General features: G+C 53.8%; 2 pseudogenes; both read left to right on the top strand.

The window, feature by feature from the left end:
• The first annotated feature begins 2,828 nt into the window (after window positions 1-2,828).
• LOC138998631 (E3 ubiquitin-protein ligase RBBP6 pseudogene) lies at window positions 2,829-7,140 on the top strand (annotated as a pseudogene).
• A 7-nt stretch (window positions 7,141-7,147) lies between these two features.
• On the top strand, window positions 7,148-8,034 carry LOC138998630 (E3 ubiquitin-protein ligase RBBP6 pseudogene; annotated as a pseudogene).
• The last annotated feature ends 4,922 nt before the right edge of the window (window positions 8,035-12,956 follow it).

Below are 12,956 nucleotides of genomic sequence, written 5' to 3'. Positions count from 1 at the left end.
TTCATCCACCCCAGTGCCTGGACCTGATATAACTGCAACGGTCTCCACATCAGTCCACTGGGAAAAGTCAGATGGGCCTCTCCGGGATTCCGAACATAAAACAGTGCGAGCCACAGCCCTTGCCTCAGAACATTCACAGGGAACCTCTTCCATAGCAATGACTGCCCTTGTGGAGGAGAAAGGTTACCCGGTGCCTGTGCTTGGAACCCCATCTTTGCTCGGACAGGCACCACCTGCTGGGTATAGCGTCCCTCCCCCCGGGTTCCCTCCAGCGCCAGCCAATTTGTCGACGCCTTGGGTATCATCAGGAGTGCAGACTGCTCATTCAAATACCATCCCAACAACACAAGCGCCACTTGGACCCGGGGAAGAATTCTACCCAGAGCAGCGACGGCTAAAAGGAGAGTCTACATATCCCTATGGTGGTTCCTCATACTCCAGAAGTCCTTCTACTTACTCTAAATCAAGATCTGGTTCAACGCGCTCACCTTCTTATTCTCGATCACCTAGCCGCTCACACTCTCGTTCCTATTCGCGATCACACCCATACCCCAGAAGGGGCAGAGGCAAGAGTCGAAATGACCGCCCAAGGTCTAGACCTCATGGATATCGTCGGTCTAGGTCAAGGTCACCACTATGTACGCGATGTCCTTCGCGAACAAGGTCCCCTCAAGCATTTAGGGGACAGTCTCCAAATAAACGGACTGTACCACAAGGGGAAACAGGACGTGCACATTTTAATAGATACAGTAAAGTTCCACCACCATATGACAGAAAAGCTTATTACGGGAGGAGTGTTGACTTTAGAGACCCATTTGAAAACGAGCATTACCGAGAGTGGGAGAGAAAATACAGAGAGTGGTATGAAAAATACGACAGAGGTTATGCTGCTGGAGCACAGCCTCGAGCGTCAGCAAATGGAGAGAACTGGCCTCCAGAGAGCTTCTCACCACTTCATATCAGGAATTCTCCCTTGACAAGGGGCCACAGAGAAGTTGACTCTGGTGGACAAAGTCGTAGACGTCGAAACACACGTGGTAGCAACTCTCCAGAAAGGCTTGCAACGAGAGACAGCCACAATCGGAAGCATAGCACAAAGTCAAGAGAAGGAGAGCGACAGTGCTGCAGGAGACGGTAAAGGAAGCAAACATAAGGAACATCGAAGGCGGAAGGAAGCGAACACCTTCTGGACACAGAGTTGTCAGAACCTTATGGAAAATCAAGAGAACCTACAAGTCCTGTGATGAGATGCCTCCCAGGCCCTCCCACAAAAAACATCCAAACACACACAAACACACACACACACACACACACACACACACACACAAACAGAACAAAAAATCAAAACTAAACAACAACAACAACAAAAAAAAACAAAAAAAAACCCCAAAGCCCTCCTTAAAAAAAAATTAAAAAACTTAAAAAAATACCCACAACAACAACAAAAGAAAGAACCCCTTAGAAAACACCCTGATCCAGCTTTTCAATGCGCTGACGCTTTGGCAAGCCCAGATGGCCAGGCCCGGACTTGGTATCTCAGCATGGGCCTGGCCATCAATCCAGAGAGGGAGAGAGGCGGGAGCGGGGGGAGGGGGGCGGGGCGGTCGACCAGATGGCCCGCCCCGATATAGTCTTTGGCTGTGGATAACAGAGATTGGGTTGACTGGTTCCGGGGCTGAAGAGCCCGTCCCGCCCTCGGCTGGTCGAGAAGCGCCAATGCAACCCTCCCTCTGGGGGAAGGCAGAGCCAGGTGATTGGACTTCCCCAGTTCTGGGAAGGGCAAGCAGGGGACTGTCTGTGAGAAGGCAGGGGGCTTGTCCTCGCCCCACCCCCACCCCCTCACCCCCCCGGAGCCTGTCTAAATTTGTATTGTCCCCTCTTCAATCAAGAAAACGGCAATGTCCTCCACAAGCCCCAGGAATCGCTTTGGCGGGCTAGTGGCGCCCTCTGCTGGTGCTGGAGCGGTGACGCTTCCAGTCCTGCGGGCGGCTGATTGGTGCAGCCTGCAGCCAGCTGATTTGGCTCCTCCCACCACGCTCCCGGGCTATAAAAGAAAGCAGGGTCCTCTTGGCAGAGCTTCTCAGCCCTAGGCTTGTGGTCGTGGTCATCGTCCTCGATCTCCAAGAGAGCTTTCAGGGGAGAGATCTTGCCAAGACCCGGTGGTCCTGGGACAGAGAAGCCCCCAAAGCGCCTGGCTAGAACCTGGCTAGGCTGCTGATCCACGGTACGCTGTCTGCGTGTCGTTTCTTCTTTGGCAACTGCATCCACACCTTTGGCAACCCCTGGACCTGCTGCGGCTGGACCCCGCCATCTCGGGAGCCGCACCGGGCAGAACAGAAAGGAAGAACTGGTCTTTGCAGTTTCCGGGCCTGTTCTCGCCGTTCTGAGACTAGAGGCGAAGGGAGCGGAAGGTGAGAGAAGCGCGGAGCACTCGGGTGGGGCAGCGTCCCTGAGCCTCGGCGGCCGTGACAGGCCACCAAGGCCCCTGGCCGCCCAACCGCCCCCCCCCCGCCCCACCCCCCGCGCGGCGCCTGGGTGGTGAGGCCCGCTGCAGGCTTGGTGGTGACGCAGTGCCCCTGGGCGGAGCCCCTGGCCCTCCCGCCCTGGTTCGCCCTCCAGCCCCTGAAGTGATTCTGCGCTCAGGGTGTGGATTGCGGTTCTCACGCCCTTGCTGTGGGGAGGGCGTGTTGAACCCGCGGCCTGCGGTCCTTCGGTGTCTTTCGGGTGTTCTTTGTACCGACATATTCTGCTCTTAAGTTGACAACTAGACATATCTTGAGCGTGTCCACGTCTCCGCGCCCGACCTTCGCTAGGAGTCCTTTGGCACCATGGCCTGTGTGCATTATAAATTCGCTTCCCAACTCAACTATGCCATCGCCACCTTTGATGGGCGGCACATCTCCCTCCGCGACCTCAAGAAGCTGATTATGGGGAGAGAGAAGCTGAAAGCTGCCAAGTGCGACCTGCAGATCACCAACGCGCAGACCGAGGAAGAATACACCGATGACAATGCTCTGATTCCTAAGAACGTGTCTGTAATTGTTAGAAGAATTCCTATTGGAGCTGTGATATCTACAAGCAAGGCGGACGCTAGACGGCCAACTGAACCAGTGATGGGCACTTCAACGGTCGCTGATGACTCTTCTGCATCGATGTCTCTGGCCCAGCTTACAAAGACTGCCAATCTGGCTGAAGCCAATGCTTCTGAAGAAGATAAAATTAAAGCCATGATGTGGCAATCTGCCCAGGCATACGGCCCCGTCAATTACATGAAGAAGCCTCTAGGTCCACCACCTCCATCTTATACCTGTTCCCGCTGTGGTAGACCCGGCCATTATATTCAGAACTGCCCCACAAAGGGGCGTGAACGCTTCGAACGTCGTCCTAGGATTAAAAGGAGCACTGGAATCCCCAGAAGTTTCATGGTGGAAGTGAAAGATCCTAACGTGAAAGGTGCAAAGCTCACCAACACTGGAACATATGCGATCCCGACTATAGAGGCAGAAGCATACGCAATTGGGAAGAAAGAAAGGCCACCTTTCTTCCCAGAGGAGCCCTCTTCGTCTTCTGAAAAGGACGACCCTATCCCAGACGAGTTGCTGTGTCCCATCTGCAAAGACATCGTGACTGATGCCGCTGTCATTCCCTGCTGTGCAAACAGCTACTGTGATGAGTGTATCAGAACAGCGCTCTTGGAATCAGAGGACCATACGTGCCCCACGTGTCATCAACATGATGTCTCTCCCGATGCTTTAATTGCCAATAAATTCTTGCGACAGGCTGTTATTAACTTCACCAATGGAACTGGTGGTTATGCAAAAAGACTGCGGAACCAGTTACCCCCACCGCCACCCCGGATACCGCCTCCGAGACCTCTCATTCAGCGGAATCTACAGCCTCTGCTGAGATCTCCAATATCAAGACCACAAGATCCTCCCAGGATTCCAGTGACGACTTCCTCAGGCCACCCGGCTCCCTCTATATCTTCCTTCACTTCTAATCAGTCTTCCTTAGCCCCTGCTGTGCCCGGAAATTCATCCACCCCAGTGCCTGGACCTGATATAACTGCAACGGTCTCCACATCAGTCCACTGGGAAAAGTCAGATGGGCCTCTCCGGGATTCCGAACATAAAACAGTGCGAGCCACAGCCCTTGCCTCAGAACATTCACAGGGAACCTCTTCCATAGCAATGACTGCCCTTGTGGAGGAGAAAGGTTACCCGGTGCCTGTGCTTGGAACCCCATCTTTGCTCGGACAGGCACCACCTGCTGGGTATAGCGTCCCTCCCCCCGGGTTCCCTCCAGCGCCAGCCAATTTGTCGACGCCTTGGGTATCATCAGGAGTGCAGACTGCTCATTCAAATACCATCCCAACAACACAAGCGCCACTTGGACCCGGGGAAGAATTCTACCCAGAGCAGCGACGGCTAAAAGGAGAGTCTACATATCCCTATGGTGGTTCCTCATACTCCAGAAGTCCTTCTACTTACTCTAAATCAAGATCTGGTTCAACGCGCTCACCTTCTTATTCTCGATCACCTAGCCGCTCACACTCTCGTTCCTATTCGCGATCACACCCATACCCCAGAAGGGGCAGAGGCAAGAGTCGAAATGACCGCCCAAGGTCTAGACCTCATGGATATCGTCGGTCTAGGTCAAGGTCACCACTATGTACGCGATGTCCTTCGCGAACAAGGTCCCCTCAAGCATTTAGGGGACAGTCTCCAAATAAACGGACTGTACCACAAGGGGAAACAGGACGTGCACATTTTAATAGATACAGTAAAGTTCCACCACCATATGACAGAAAAGCTTATTACGGGAGGAGTGTTGACTTTAGAGACCCATTTGAAAACGAGCATTACCGAGAGTGGGAGAGAAAATACAGAGAGTGGTATGAAAAATACGACAGAGGTTATGCTGCTGGAGCACAGCCTCGAGCGTCAGCAAATGGAGAGAACTGGCCTCCAGAGAGCTTCTCACCACTTCATATCAGGAATTCTCCCTTGACAAGGGGCCACAGAGAAGTTGACTCTGGTGGACAAAGTCGTAGACGTCGAAACACACGTGGTAGCAACTCTCCAGAAAAGCTTGCAACGAGAGACAGCCACAATCGGAAGCATAGCACAAAGTCAAGAGAAGGAGAGCGACAGTGCTGCAGGAGACGGTAAAGGAAGCAAACATAAGGAACATCGAAGGCGGAAGGAAGCGAACACCTTCTGGACACAGAGTTGTCAGAACCTTATGGAAAATCAAGAGAACCTACAAGTCCTGTGATGAGATGCCTCCCAGGCCCTCCCACAAAAAACATCCAAACACACACAAACACACACACACACACACACACACACACACACAAACAGAACAAAAAATCAAAACTAAACAACAACAACAACAAAAAAAAACAAAAAAAAACCCCAAAGCCCTCCTTAAAAAAAAATTAAAAAACTTAAAAAAATACCCACAACAACAACAAAAGAAAGAACCCCTTAGAAAACACCCTGATCCAGCTTTTCAATGCGCTGACGCTTTGGCAAGCCCAGATGGCCAGGCCCGGACTTGGTATCTCAGCATGGGCCTGGCCATCAATCCAGAGAGGGAGAGAGGCGGGAGCGGGGGGAGGGGGGCGGGGCGGTCGACCAGATGGCCCGCCCCGATATAGTCTTTGGCTGTGGATAACAGAGATTGGGTTGACTGGTTCTGGGGCTGAAGAGCCCGTCCCGCCCTCGGCTGGTCGAGAAGCGCCAATGCAACCCTCCCTCTGGGGGAAGGCAGAGCCAGGTGATTGGACTTCCCCAGTTCTGGGAAGGGCAAGCAGGGGACTGTCTGTGAGAAGGCAGGGGGCTTGTCCTCGCCCCACCCCCACCCCCTCACCCCCCCGGAGCCTGTCTAAATTTGTATTGTCCCCTCTTCAATCAAGAAAACGGCAATGTCCTCCACAAGCCCCAGGAATCGCTTTGGCGGGCTAGTGGCGCCCTCTGCTGGTGCTGGAGCGGTGACGCTTCCAGTCCTGCGGGCGGCTGATTGGTGCAGCCTGCAGCCAGCTGATTTGGCTCCTCCCACCACGCTCCCGGGCTATAAAAGAAAGCAGGGTCCTCTTGGCAGAGCTTCTCAGCCCTAGGCTTGTGGTCGTGGTCATCGTCCTCGATCTCCAAGAGAGCTTTCAGGGGAGAGATCTTGCCAAGACCCGGTGGTCCTGGGACAGAGAAGCCCCCAAAGCGCCTGGCTAGAACCTGGCTAGGCTGCTGATCCACGGTACGCTGTCTGCGTGTCGTTTCTTCTTTGGCAACTGCATCCACACCTTTGGCAACCCCTGGACCTGCTGCGGCTGGACCCCGCCATCTCGGGAGCCGCACCGGGCAGAACAGAAAGGAAGAACTGGTCTTTGCAGTTTCCGGGCCTGTTCTCGCCGTTCTGAGACTAGAGGCGAAGGGAGCGGAAGGTGAGAGAAGCGCGGAGCACTCGGGTGGGGCAGCGTCCCTGAGCCTCGGCGGCCGTGACAGGCCACCAAGGCCCCTGGCCGCCCAACCGCCCCCCCCCCCCCGCCCCACCCCCCGCGCGGCGCCTGGGTGGTGAGGCCCGCTGCAGGCTTGGTGGTGACGCAGTGCCCCTGGGCGGAGCCCCTGGCCCTCCCGCCCTGGTTCGCCCTCCAGCCCCTGAAGTGATTCTGCGCTCAGGGTGTGGATTGCGGTTCTCACGCCCTTGCTGTGGGGAGGGCGTGTTGAACCCGCGGCCTGCGGTCCTTCGGTGTCTTTCGGGTGTTCTTTGTACCGACATATTCTGCTCTTAAGTTGACAACTAGACATATCTTGAGCGTGTCCACGTCTCCGCGCCCGACCTTCGCTAGGAGTCCTTTGGCACCATGGCCTGTGTGCATTATAAATTCGCTTCCCAACTCAACTATGCCATCGCCACCTTTGATGGGCGGCACATCTCCCTCCGCGACCTCAAGAAGCTGATTATGGGGAGAGAGAAGCTGAAAGCTGCCAAGTGCGACCTGCAGATCACCAACGCGCAGACCGAGGAAGAATACACCGATGACAATGCTCTGATTCCTAAGAACGTGTCTGTAATTGTTAGAAGAATTCCTATTGGAGCTGTGATATCTACAAGCAAGGCGGACGCTAGACGGCCAACTGAACCAGTGATGGGCACTTCAACGGTCGCTGATGACTCTTCTGCATCGATGTCTCTGGCCCAGCTTACAAAGACTGCCAATCTGGCTGAAGCCAATGCTTCTGAAGAAGATAAAATTAAAGCCATGATGTGGCAATCTGCCCAGGCATACGGCCCCGTCAATTACATGAAGAAGCCTCTAGGTCCACCACCTCCATCTTATACCTGTTCCCGCTGTGGTAGACCCGGCCATTATATTCAGAACTGCCCCACAAAGGGGCGTGAACGCTTCGAACGTCGTCCTAGGATTAAAAGGAGCACTGGAATCCCCAGAAGTTTCATGGTGGAAGTGAAAGATCCTAACGTGAAAGGTGCAAAGCTCACCAACACTGGAACATATGCGATCCCGACTATAGAGGCAGAAGCATACGCAATTGGGAAGAAAGAAAGGCCACCTTTCTTCCCAGAGGAGCCCTCTTCGTCTTCTGAAAAGGACGACCCTATCCCAGACGAGTTGCTGTGTCCCATCTGCAAAGACATCGTGACTGATGCCGCTGTCATTCCCTGCTGTGCAAACAGCTACTGTGATGAGTGTATCAGAACAGCGCTCTTGGAATCAGAGGACCATACGTGCCCCACGTGTCATCAACATGATGTCTCTCCCGATGCTTTAATTGCCAATAAATTCTTGCGACAGGCTGTTATTAACTTCACCAATGGAACTGGTGGTTATGCAAAAAGACTGCGGAACCAGTTACCCCCACCGCCACCCCGGATACCGCCTCCGAGACCTCTCATTCAGCGGAATCTACAGCCTCTGCTGAGATCTCCAATATCAAGACCACAAGATCCTCCCAGGATTCCAGTGACGACTTCCTCAGGCCACCCGGCTCCCTCTATATCTTCCTTCACTTCTAATCAGTCTTCCTTAGCCCCTGCTGTGCCCGGAAATTCATCCACCCCAGTGCCTGGACCTGATATAACTGCAACGGTCTCCACATCAGTCCACTGGGAAAAGTCAGATGGGCCTCTCCGGGATTCCGAACATAAAACAGTGCGAGCCACAGCCCTTGCCTCAGAACATTCACAGGGAACCTCTTCCATAGCAATGACTGCCCTTGTGGAGGAGAAAGGTTACCCGGTGCCTGTGCTTGGAACCCCATCTTTGCTCGGACAGGCACCACCTGCTGGGTATAGCGTCCCTCCCCCCGGGTTCCCTCCAGCGCCAGCCAATTTGTCGACGCCTTGGGTATCATCAGGAGTGCAGACTGCTCATTCAAATACCATCCCAACAACACAAGCGCCACTTGGACCCGGGGAAGAATTCTACCCAGAGCAGCGACGGCTAAAAGGAGAGTCTACATATCCCTATGGTGGTTCCTCATACTCCAGAAGTCCTTCTACTTACTCTAAATCAAGATCTGGTTCAACGCGCTCACCTTCTTATTCTCGATCACCTAGCCGCTCACACTCTCGTTCCTATTCGCGATCACACCCATACCCCAGAAGGGGCAGAGGCAAGAGTCAAAATGACCGCCCAAGGTCTAGACCTCATGGATATCGTCGGTCTAGGTCAAGGTCACCACTATGTACGCGATGTCCTTCGCGAACAAGGTCCCCTCAAGCATTTAGGGGACAGTCTCCAAATAAACGGACTGTACCACAAGGGGAAACAGGACGTGCACATTTTAATAGATACAGTAAAGTTCCACCACCATATGACAGAAAAGCTTATTACGGGAGGAGTGTTGACTTTAGAGACCCATTTGAAAACGAGCATTACCGAGAGTGGGAGAGAAAATACAGAGAGTGGTATGAAAAATACGACAGAGGTTATGCTGCTGGAGCACAGCCTCGAGCGTCAGCAAATGGAGAGAACTGGCCTCCAGAGAGCTTCTCACCACTTCATATCAGGAATTCTCCCTTGACAAGGGGCCACAGAGAAGTTGACTCTGGTGGACAAAGTCGTAGACGTCGAAACACACGTGGTAGCAACTCTCCAGAAAAGCTTGCAACGAGAGACAGCCACAATCGGAAGCATAGCACAAAGTCAAGAGAAGGAGAGCGACAGTGCTGCAGGAGACGGTAAAGGAAGCAAACATAAGGAACATCGAAGGCGGAAGGAAGCGAACACCTTCTCGACACAGAGTTGTGAGAACCTTATGGAAAATCAAGAGAACCTACAAGTCCAGGGATGAGATGCCTCCCAGGCCCTCCCACAGAAAACATCCAAACACACACAAACACACACACACACACACACACACACACACACAAACAGAACAAAAAATCAAAACTAAACAACAACAACAAAAAAAAAACAAAAAAAACCCCAAAGCCCTCCTTAAAAAAAAATTAAAAAACTTAAAAAAATACCCACAACAACAACAAAAGAAAGAACCCCTTAGAAAACACCCTGATCCAGCTTTTCAATGCGCTGACGCTTTGGCAAGCCCAGATGGCCAGGCCCGGACTTGGTATCTCAGCATGGGCCTGGCCATCAATCCAGAGAGGGAGAGTGGCGGGAGCCGGGGAGGGGGGCGGGGCGGTCGACCAGATGGCCCGGCCCCAATATAGTCTTTGGCTGTGGATAACAGAGATTGGGTTGACTGGTTCCGGGGCTGAAGAGCCCGTCCCGCCCTCGGCTGGTCGAGAAGCGCCAATGCAACCCTCCCTCTGGGGGAAGGCAGAGCCAGGTGATTGGACTTCCCCAGTTCTGGGAAGGGCAAGCAGGGGACTGTCTGTGAGAAGGCAGGGGGCTTGTCCTCGCCCCACCCCCACCCCCTCACCCCCCCGGAGCCTGTCTAAATTTGTATTGTCCCCTCTTCAATCAAGAAAACGGCAATGTCCTCCACAAGCCCCAGGAATCGCTTTGGCGGGCTAGTGGCGCCCTCTGCTGGTGCTGGAGCGGTGACGCTTCCAGTCCTGCGGGCGGCTGATTGGTGCAGCCTGCAGCCAGCTGATTTGGCTCCTCCCACCACGCTCCCGGGCTATAAAAGAAAGCAGGGTCCGCTTGGCAGAGCTTCTCAGCCCTAGGCTTGTGGTCGTGGTCATCGTCCTCGATCTCCAAGAGAGCTTTCAGGGGAGAGATCTTGCCAAGACCCGGTGGTCCTGGGACAGAGAAGCCCCCGAAGCGCCTGGCTAGAACCTGGCTAGGCTGCTGATCCACGGTACGCTGTCTGCGTGTCGTTTCTTCTTTGGCAACTGCATCCACACCTTTGGCAACCCCTGGACCTGCTGTGGCTGGACCCCGCCATCTCGGGAGCCGCACCGGGCAGAACAGAAAGGAAGAACTGGTCTTTCCAGTTTCCGGGCCTGTTCTCGCCGTTCTGAGACTAGAGGCCAAGGGAGCGGAAGGTGAGAGAAGCGCGGAGCACTCGGGTGGGGCAGCGTCCCTGAGCCTCGGCGGCCGTGACAGGCCACCAAGGCCCCTAGCCGCCCATCCCCTGCCCCCGCCCCACCCCCCGCGCGGCGCCTGGGTGGTGAGGCCCGCTGCAGGCTTGGTGGTGCTTGGTGGTGACGCAGTGCCCCTGGGCGGAGCCCCTGGCCCTCCCGCCCTGGTTCGCCCTCCAGCCCCTGAAGTGATTCTGCGCTCAGGGTGTGGATTGCGGTTCTCACGCCCTTGCTGTGGGGAGGGCGTGTTGAACCCGCGGCCTGCGGTCCTTCGGTGTCTTTCGGGTGTTCTTTGTACCGACATATTCTGCTCTTAAGTTGACAACTAGACATATCTTGAGCGTGTCCACGTCTCCGCGCCCGACCTTCGCTAGGAGTCCTTTGGCACCATGGCCTGTGTGCATTATAAATTCGCTTCCCAACTCAACTATGCCATCGCCACCTTTGATGGGCGGCACATCTCCCTCCGCGACCTCAAGAAGCTGATTATGGGGAGAGAGAAGCTGAAAGCTGCCAAGTGCGACCTGCAGATCACCAACGCGCAGACCGAGGAAGAATACACCGATGACAATGCTCTGATTCCTAAGAACGTGTCTGTAATTGTTAGAAGAATTCCTATTGGAGCTGTGATATCTACAAGCAAGGCGGACGCTAGACGGCCAACTGAACCAGTGATGGGCACTTCAACGGTCGCTGATGACTCTTCTGCATCGATGTCTCTGGCCCAGCTTACAAAGACTGCCAATCTGGCTGAAGCCAATGCTTCTGAAGAAGATAAAATTAAAGCCATGATGTGGCAATCTGCCCAGGCATACGGCCCCGTCAATTACATGAAGAAGCCTCTAGGTCCACCACCTCCATCTTATACCTGTTCCCGCTGTGGTAGACCCGGCCATTATATTCAGAACTGCCCCACAAAGGGGCGTGAACGCTTCAAACGTCGTCCTAGGATTAAAAGGAGCACTGGAATCCCCAGAAGTTTCATGGTGGAAGTGAAAGATCCTAACGTGAAAGGTGCAAAGCTCACCAACACTGGAACATATGCGATCCCGACTATAGAGGCAGAAGCATACGCAATTGGGAAGAAAGAAAGGCCACCTTTCTTCCCAGAGGAGCCCTCTTCGTCTTCTGAAAAGGACGACCCTATCCCAGACGAGTTGCTGTGTCCCATCTGCAAAGACATCGTGACTGATGCCGCTGTCATTCCCTGCTGTGCAAACAGCTACTGTGATGAGTGTATCAGAACAGCGCTCTTGGAATCAGAGGACCATACGTGCCCCACGTGTCATCAACATGATGTCTCTCCCGATGCTTTAATTGCCAATAAATTCTTGCGACAGGCTGTTATTAACTTCACCAATGGAACTGGTGGTTATGCAAAAAGACTGCGGAACCAGTTACCCCCACCGCCACCCCGGATACCGCCTCCGAGACCTCTCATTCAGCGGAATCTACAGCCTCTGCTGAGATCTCCAATATCAAGACCACAAGATCCTCCCAGGATTCCAGTGACGACTTCCTCAGGCCACCCGGCTCCCTCTATATCTTCCTTCACTTCTAATCAGTCTTCCTTAGCCCCTGCTGTGCCCGGAAATTCATCCACCCCAGTGCCTGGACCTGATATAACTGCAACGGTCTCCACATCAGTCCACTGGGAAAAGTCAGATGGGCCTCTCCGGGATTCCGAACATAAAACAGTGCGAGCCACAGCCCTTGCCTCAGAACATTCACAGGGAACCTCTTCCATAGCAATGACTGCCCTTGTGGAGGAGAAAGGTTACCCGGTGCCTGTGCTTGGAACCCCATCTTTGCTTGGACAGGCACCACCTGCTGGGTATAGCGTCCCTCCCCCCGGGTTCCCTCCAGCGCCAGCCAATTTGTCGACGCCTTGGGTATCATCAGGAGTGCAGACTGCTCATTCAAATACCATCCCAACAACACAAGCGCCACTTGGACCCGGGGAAGAATTCTACCCAGAGCAGCGACGGCTAAAAGGAGAGTCTACATATCCCTATGGTGGTTCCTCATACTCCAGAAGTCCTTCTACTTACTCTAAATCAAGATCTGGTTCAACGCGCTCACCTTCTTATTCTCGATCACCTAGCCGCTCACACTCTCGTTCCTATTCGCGATCACACCCATACCCCAGAAGGGGCAGAGGCAAGAGTCGAAATGACCGCCCAAGGTCTAGACCTCATGGATATCGTCGGTCTAGGTCAAGGTCACCACTATGTACGCGATGTCCTTCGCGAACAAGGTCCCCTCAAGCATTTAGGGGACAGTCTCCAAATAAACGGACTGTACCACAAGGGGAAACAGGACGTGCACATTTTAATAGATACAGTAAAGTTCCACCACCATATGACAGAAAAGCTTATTACGGGAGGAGTGTTGACTTTAGAGACCCATTTGAAAACGAGCATTACCGAGAGTGGGAGAGAAAATAC

This window comes from Myotis yumanensis, unplaced genomic scaffold (genome assembly GCF_028538775.1).
Source record: "Myotis yumanensis isolate MYYU_CA2020_CCGP unplaced genomic scaffold, mMyoYum1.0.hap1 SCAF_20, whole genome shotgun sequence".
In the NCBI taxonomy this organism is placed as follows: domain Eukaryota; kingdom Metazoa; phylum Chordata; class Mammalia; order Chiroptera; family Vespertilionidae; genus Myotis; species Myotis yumanensis.
Note: the sequence above shows the minus strand (reverse complement) of the source record. Positions and strands in the feature narration are given on the sequence as shown.